The sequence below is a fragment of the Primulina eburnea genome, chromosome 1 (genome assembly GCF_022965805.1).
Source record: "Primulina eburnea isolate SZY01 chromosome 1, ASM2296580v1, whole genome shotgun sequence".
Lineage (NCBI taxonomy): Eukaryota > Viridiplantae > Streptophyta > Magnoliopsida > Lamiales > Gesneriaceae > Primulina > Primulina eburnea.
This window is the reverse complement of record NC_133101.1, coordinates 20,620,377-20,627,608: the sequence shown is the minus strand read 5'-3', so window position 1 is coordinate 20,627,608 and position 7,232 is coordinate 20,620,377. Positions and strand designations below refer to the sequence as shown.

Here is a 7,232-nt window from a genome sequence, read left to right as displayed (position 1 = left end):
AGTATTACTTTTTATTGTAAATATAGGTAGGGTTGACCCGTCTCACGGATTAAGATCCGTGAGACGGTCTCACATGAGACCTACTCATCTGTTTATTACAACTCTTCTGGACCCATAACAAAAATAATCAATTCTTTTGTTTTCGTTGATATGTATATATATATATATATATATATACACATATGCGAATCATCCACATGTCAAACATTATTTATCCTGTGGCAGTAGGTCATCCATCAACAAAAAAAATATCCAACATAAAGTTTTAATTCTTTTCCGAAGTGCCAGTGGAGTAAAAGAATATAATCTGTCTAAACTACAAATTCAAGAAAATATGTTGCGATAACATCTACAGTAGAAACTACAAAAACAATCGTATCAGAAAACTATAGCTTCTTTAGAGAGAAATAAGCATCCCATCCATCAGAAGAGTTAAATCAGTCATCACCAGAAACAGTCTTTTGCTTCTTCCATTTGTATGCTGGTTCCAAAATCTTGATGGTCGAAGATCGTGTTTCTTCAGGGAAAAAGTAGGTAGTGTGTAAGGTCCGAGGATTTGAATACCGTAATTTGAAATGAATTGGGTATATTTATCGTAATCTGAAAATTAATCTGAAATGATTTATTGACTAATGAAAGGGATATAAACGGGACACGTCGATATTAGATTTTGAAATGAGGAGTATTGCTTGTGCGTGACCAGAAGGTCTCGCGCATATGCGCGGAAAGTGTGCGCGCATATGCGCGAGCCATGAGAGAAGCCAAGGAGGAAGTCCAGAGGAGTTGGCGCACATGCGCGATAAGAACGGGCGCACATGCGCGCAACTGGCAGATATGCGCCGGATGGAGGTGCGCATATGCGCGAAGGGAGATACGCCTGCGCGAGACTTGGGCGCGCATATGCGCGAGTCATGCAAAACGTAAAGAAGCCACGTTTGTATGTAGGCGTGAGATGTATATATATATATACATACAAACGTTGATAGATTCATTCGGAGGAAATTGAGAAAAGCTTCTGTATATATATGTTGAAAATCCTTACGCCTTTTTGCGAGCAATCCGTCCGTCTGATTTTAAATCTGAGGACAGTATCGTGTTCCTAGCGATGACAGCTACAACTGGACGTAAGTTTTGTTACGTTTAGACACGATTTGAAATTATGATATTGTCAGAATGAGATAGAATTCATATATGATGTTCTTGTCATGTTAGACATCATAGAATCGAAGTCAGATTGAAGAACAGACTGGTTATGTAATTGTTATGATTTTTGGAATCAATTTGACTGAGATTTCATATCAGATTTGTATTGTTATTGAGATTATGACTGGTATCGGTATTGATTATGAGTTTTGGTATTAAATCTGTGATGTTCGGACTGACGGGGTTATCGAGACTGTATTGTTATACCGTCGAAACATCAGTTAATTGATATTGATCAGATTCAGTAGTGATTTTGATTATATCGGGATATCGTCGATATGGATTAGATTGTATCTCAATTGACATTGATCAGATTATGTGTTTTGAATTGAGTATTGATCAGAACAGGTTCTGAATTGAGTTGTTTATTGATCTTATATCTGTTCGGTATTGTTATTACCAGATTGGGAATGGACCGAGATAGAGTCGAGATTTCTTCTTCTTCTTCTTCTTCTGAGTGAGAAGATAAAGTTATAAATTAATGTTGAGTTGGGATTGCACAACTCGAGTGAGGTTTGGCTCGAGTTTCCCTAAATCACATACTTTACTTTATCGCATTGATATTTGCATTGATTGGACTGATGTACTTGTGTTCTTGAATTATAGCTAGCAGGTATCAGATGATTATTCTTGTGACAGAAGTGCCTGATAGTGGCGGGATCGCCACGGGCACATTGCACGATGTCACAAGATAGTATAGAAATCTTGTAGACGAAAGTGCCTGATAGTGGCGGGATCGCCACGGGCACATTGCACGATGTCTCAAGATAGGATCTTAGCGATAGAGCTACAGTCCATGACGGTTAGGTCAGGACACCGGATGTTTGGTTATATCGAGTAAATAGATTGGAATTTCTTCTATTACGGAATTCGATATAGGAACACCATATTTGGTTATATCGAGTAAATAGAATCACTGTTCCTTCTATTACGGAATTCGATATAGGAACAACACATCTGGAAATCGGGATCCCTAGGCTAGGATTGAGTCTAGTCTAAAACGTAGAGTCACGAGGCTGGGTGACAGTTATATTGATTTATATTTATTGATGTTGATTTATGTTCCTGAATATGGTTCTTGTCTCTTGATATTCCTGATATTAGTACATGTTTAGAATAGGAGTTATTCTTGATATTGATTATGTTCCTGATCAGGGTACATATTTAGAACATGATTTAGTATGGTATTGATTCAGGTTCTAATTTTGATACATGTTAGGAATATCTGTTACATGCTTTTATATTGTTTTTATGATTCCATGTATACATGGTTTATACTGAGAATATAATTCTCACCGGAGTTACGGCTGTTGTCTTGTTTGTATGTGTGCATGGCAACAGGTGGGATAGGATCAGGGTCAAGAAGAGAACGAGGCTGGACTAGATAGCGTGGAGATCCGGGCTTCAGAAGCAACTTAGGATTCAGTACTGATATGTAGTTGAACCTAGTTGAATTATTGTAGATTATACAATAATTTTATGTTATGTTTAATATGTAATTTGAATTTAATTACATTACGTTTCCGATTTGTATAAAAAAAAAAATTTAGACCCTGTTTATTATAATTGTTTGAAATATTCCTAAAGACGATTAAGGAATGAATTAGCGTCCGGGTCCCCACATAGTGTTTGCACCAAAAAATAAAATTAGGCTTAATATTTAAAAAGCTCATGCCCTAGAAATAATTGACCAAAAAAGTGAACAAGAAAAGCCCAATAGTTATTCAAGACTATCAACATTGCAGTTTGCAGACCCGATCGTGGACACAAGATCATGGACCAGATCGAGGACAGTGAATGGAGTGGAGAGAACTGCCCAAACCGTGAACGAGATAAAAAGAATCGACAGAGCACAAATGAAACAAACAATCTCTTGTACAAATTCTAACAAACTCTCTGTATAATTCTCATAGCTTTAATCAATCTTTTTCATAGTTTTCATTCCAGATTTCAGTAGTTCAAGTCATATTCTTTCATATTTCAATAACGTTCTTTATTTTATATTAATATTTTGTAAATTCTTACAATTTATTGAAAATATAAATCATGTTGGGAGTTTATCTCTTGAATTCCATTAGTTTTTCTTTAGCTTTCTTTGTTTATGACGTTGTATTTGTTTAAAAAATTATAATGAAGGTCAAGTTTAGCATATACGATCATTGTGTTTTTAGAAGTTAGATTTTTATCATTTTTACACAAATTGATACATCTTTGCATCTGACACGCCGACAAATCGAAATATTGTGCAAACAGGTAGTCCACATACTCCTTGTAAGCTACGGGCCCATCCTCGCTTCTACATGCCTTCGCTTCTTGAGTTTCCTTGGAAGCTTGACACACACCAAATCAACATTCTCGAGCTCACCAACGCCGCTTTCCATGTTCAACCACTCCTCCAAAAGCGTAGCTCTTTCCTTTGTCAATCCACGCTCAGAAGTTCTAAAATAGCTAAGGGTTCTTTCAAAATAGCTAGAGCATGCCGAAGACATTTTCTCTTTTGTTCAGTATCGCTTTCATGTGCATTTGAGTCCTGCGAGTACTTCTCAGATGCCTCAAACTTAGCTTAACTAATCCACACATTCAAGTGTTTTGTGTGGTTCAAAAGCCTCTCATAAAGGGCTCTAGCTCTTTCATACTCGGACTCTAATATTTCAAAGTCTATGTAAGCCTTCCACAACACTTCTGGCATATCTTGTGCAGGCTGGTTGATCGCGAGCTCAAAAAGAGCTCTGGCTTGCTCGATTTCGGCCAAGTACCTCTCCAACTCGGCAAATTTGCTCCAGACATAAGATTTCTCTGATAACCACTCCAAATACTTCTCATACAGCTTCCGAGAACGTTATATGTACCAAGCCGCAACTCCATCTCAATGTACTACTTAAAAATCTTATCTTTGGGGGCCCTACCAATTGCTGACCCTTAGATTTGCTATGCCCAATCAATGTTTAAATGGCATATTTGCAACTGTGGAGCCATCAACCAAATCTTGGCAAAAGAAAATTTGTCGCGAGGAATGTCTCGAGGCACAAGCTGTACGCCTCTCTAGTGCGATCCACAATCTGGCACTAAAAGAAAAATGCCCTACGACAACGGTTAAAAACCGTTGTCGTAGCTTTCTAAAACTGTTGTTAAAGCCCCTGTTGTTAAAGGCTTCGCTCAAAGCTCAAAGACAACGGTTTTTCACCTTTGTTGTAGGTACAATTTGCGATGATTTTTAAATATTTGCTACGGATTTATAGAAACCCGTCGCTAAAATTAACGACGGTTGGATGAATTCCGCTAAAATTAACGACGGGCAGAATGAATTCCGTCGCTCACATTAGCGATGATTTTTCCATGATTTCCGTCGCTAATATTTTAGGTAAAAAAAAAATCTTACCATACAAACAATATTCTTGATCTTAACTCATATTTAAAAATTTACCCTAAATTAAAGCGAAACATTTAATCCTAAATAGAAACTAAAATTGTGTAAGAGATAAAAAATTTTAAGTGTTGTGAGGTGGGTGTGAAAAATGGATGGAAAATGCTGATATTTATAGAGTAAATTGACAACGGTTTTAGCGAAATCGTCGCTAAAATGTTTCAAACAACACTTCTATCTACAACGAATTTACAAAACCGTTGTCGATTGTCCAAAAAAACACGCTAATAGAAACGCTCAAAGACAACGGTTTTATAGAACCGTTGTCATTGACCCTAAAAACTGTTGTATTTGACCTCCAAAAGACAACGGTTTTTAATAAAATCGTTGTCGTGGGTGTGTTGTTAATTAAAAAATTTCTTGTAGTGTGGGCATCAAGATCTTCGTATAAAACATAACTGATCTTGTTGGGAGGAATGTTTGAAACGGCCCCCTCATATACATTATCAATCCTGTTTTTATCTCTGACGCTCTCCTCCAACCTTATATAATCAAACCAAACGTCATAATCAAGCGGGTTTTTCCAAACCTCATCTTCATACCGCGACCTCCTCTTGCTAACAATGCCATCAGCAATGCTTCCTGATGTGACCGGGTGAATTGGGTATGAGATGGGTGGAGAATTTCACTGGGTCAGACTAGGATTGTCCACGAAAGGGTTTTTCCTTACTCTTGAAATATCTACACAATCAAGAAATAACAAAGATCGTTAATGGGGAGCCGGATCGTTTTCCGGATTGACCACTCCGATGCTGAAGTCAATATTTTGAGGAGAGTAAAATTTCTTTTGCAAGAGAATGTGTATATGAATGCCTTAGTAATAAACAAACCTTTGTATTTATAGGAGGAAAACCAATGATGATTTTGCTTTCAGTATCTAGTTACTACTCATGATGGGATAGCAGCCCATGCTTTTGTTTTACTAACATTGTTAAGTCTGACAGGTCATGCTTACTTCGATTGAGTCATTTCACTCTTTCATATGCCAAAATATCTCTTAATGATGATCAAGTCATGGTGTCTCATACCTACAATCTAAGACAGGACACCTGTATCGGAATGCCCGGGCTCTATCCTCCTGGGCTCGCAGATGGACTCCGCCTTCGCTACTCCAATCTCCTGGCTGCTCGGGCTCCAATCTTCTGGGATCTCAAATGAGCTCGGCCTTTGCTTGACACGGAGCAAGACGGATCCGATCTCTTGCTTACCCGGGCTCTAAACCGGTGATGACCCGAGAAAATATGGGATATTTCCCGGGGTATCACCACTCCCTCCCTCAAATAGTCGAGCTAGAGTTCTACTCGCTGTCCCGAGAGATAAGAAGTGCGTTTGTGTGGGAAACTTATGGGACATAAGGCTGACGTGAGTATGATGTAAGCCCTAGTAGTCTAAAGGTCGGATGTCGCTTTGAATTCCGCGCTTGCCTGTCTATATTCATCGTACAATTTCCAAGGAGAATCATGACCGTCCCTTTAACTTTATATCAACGATTTAGATCAATTTCCTCCGCCTATATAAAACAACAGACTCTCCCCAACTTTTACACTCTCGCACTCTTTTCATCTTCTCTCGAATTTCCGGCGTGATGTGCTTCTCCTCCAGTGATTGCTAATTTTTCCGTCAGGTCTCAACAACTCGTAAGTCTTTCTACCTTTTTTTTCCTAGAAAATGTCGTACTTCTTCTACTTTTAGAGCGCATGCGCGCGGCTCGCCTGAGTACGAGTCTGTAGCGGCACGCTTTGATTCACCATCCCCTTCTGTGAAGAAACCAACTTTCCTCTGCCTCTCCAAAAACCAAAAATGCAAAAAACCAAACCTCCAACCTCTGGCCCCTCTCGGGATTCTAAGAAGGAGAAAGGTAAAGCCCAGGCTCCTAGCACACCTCATTCTGATGCCCCGAGTGCTCCCTGTTTTCCACCATGGAGACTACTATTCGTCCTAGGGCTGAAGAAGATCTTAGGTTCCTATGATCTATTCCTTCTTCCTTTCAAATTCGGCTTCCCTGTCCCTTAGATCAGGTTGATAAGCCCCCAGAGGGTTTCTTTACTTTCTTTATAGACCAAGTACGCAGTGGTCTCAGATTTCCCATCCCTACCTTTTTCATCGAAGTGGCCCAATTCTTCGGGATCCCGATAAACCTACTTCACCACATCTCTTTTCTCATAATGGCTGCAACTTACATTTTTTTAAGATGCACAACCTCCTTAATATCCCCATTGTCTTTCATTATTTCTTTGCATTTGGTGACAATGCCTTTTATTTGTCTGCCCGTCTAAAAAGTCGGTTTCTTGATGATATCTCATCTTCTCTAAAGGGATGGAAAGGCATGTTCTTCTACATCACCCTTCCCTCTCCTCCTCAGTGCTTGACTGGCTTTCTTACCAGCATTCCAACCCAGCCTGATCTTCCCCAGGCTTATAAATTTGAGGACTTGTTGGCTTACGGGTTGAGTGCTCGGGCAGAGGACCCTTTAGACAGGGTGATTGAGGCAATGGCTACTGGCTCGGGCGCTAAATCCGGAAATTTCCTTTTCTGCTCTGCTTTTTTCCCTGTCCTACTTTATACTTTACATTTATTCTAACATTCATGTTCTCTTTTTCCCTCT

At 39.1% G+C, this 7,232-nt stretch overlaps 1 pseudogene; it reads right to left on the bottom strand.

The window, feature by feature from the left end:
* Window positions 1-113: 113 nt before the first annotated feature.
* LOC140805517 (pre-mRNA-splicing factor CLF1-like) lies at window positions 114-6,548 on the bottom strand (annotated as a pseudogene).
* Window positions 6,549-7,232: the final 684 nt, after the last annotated feature.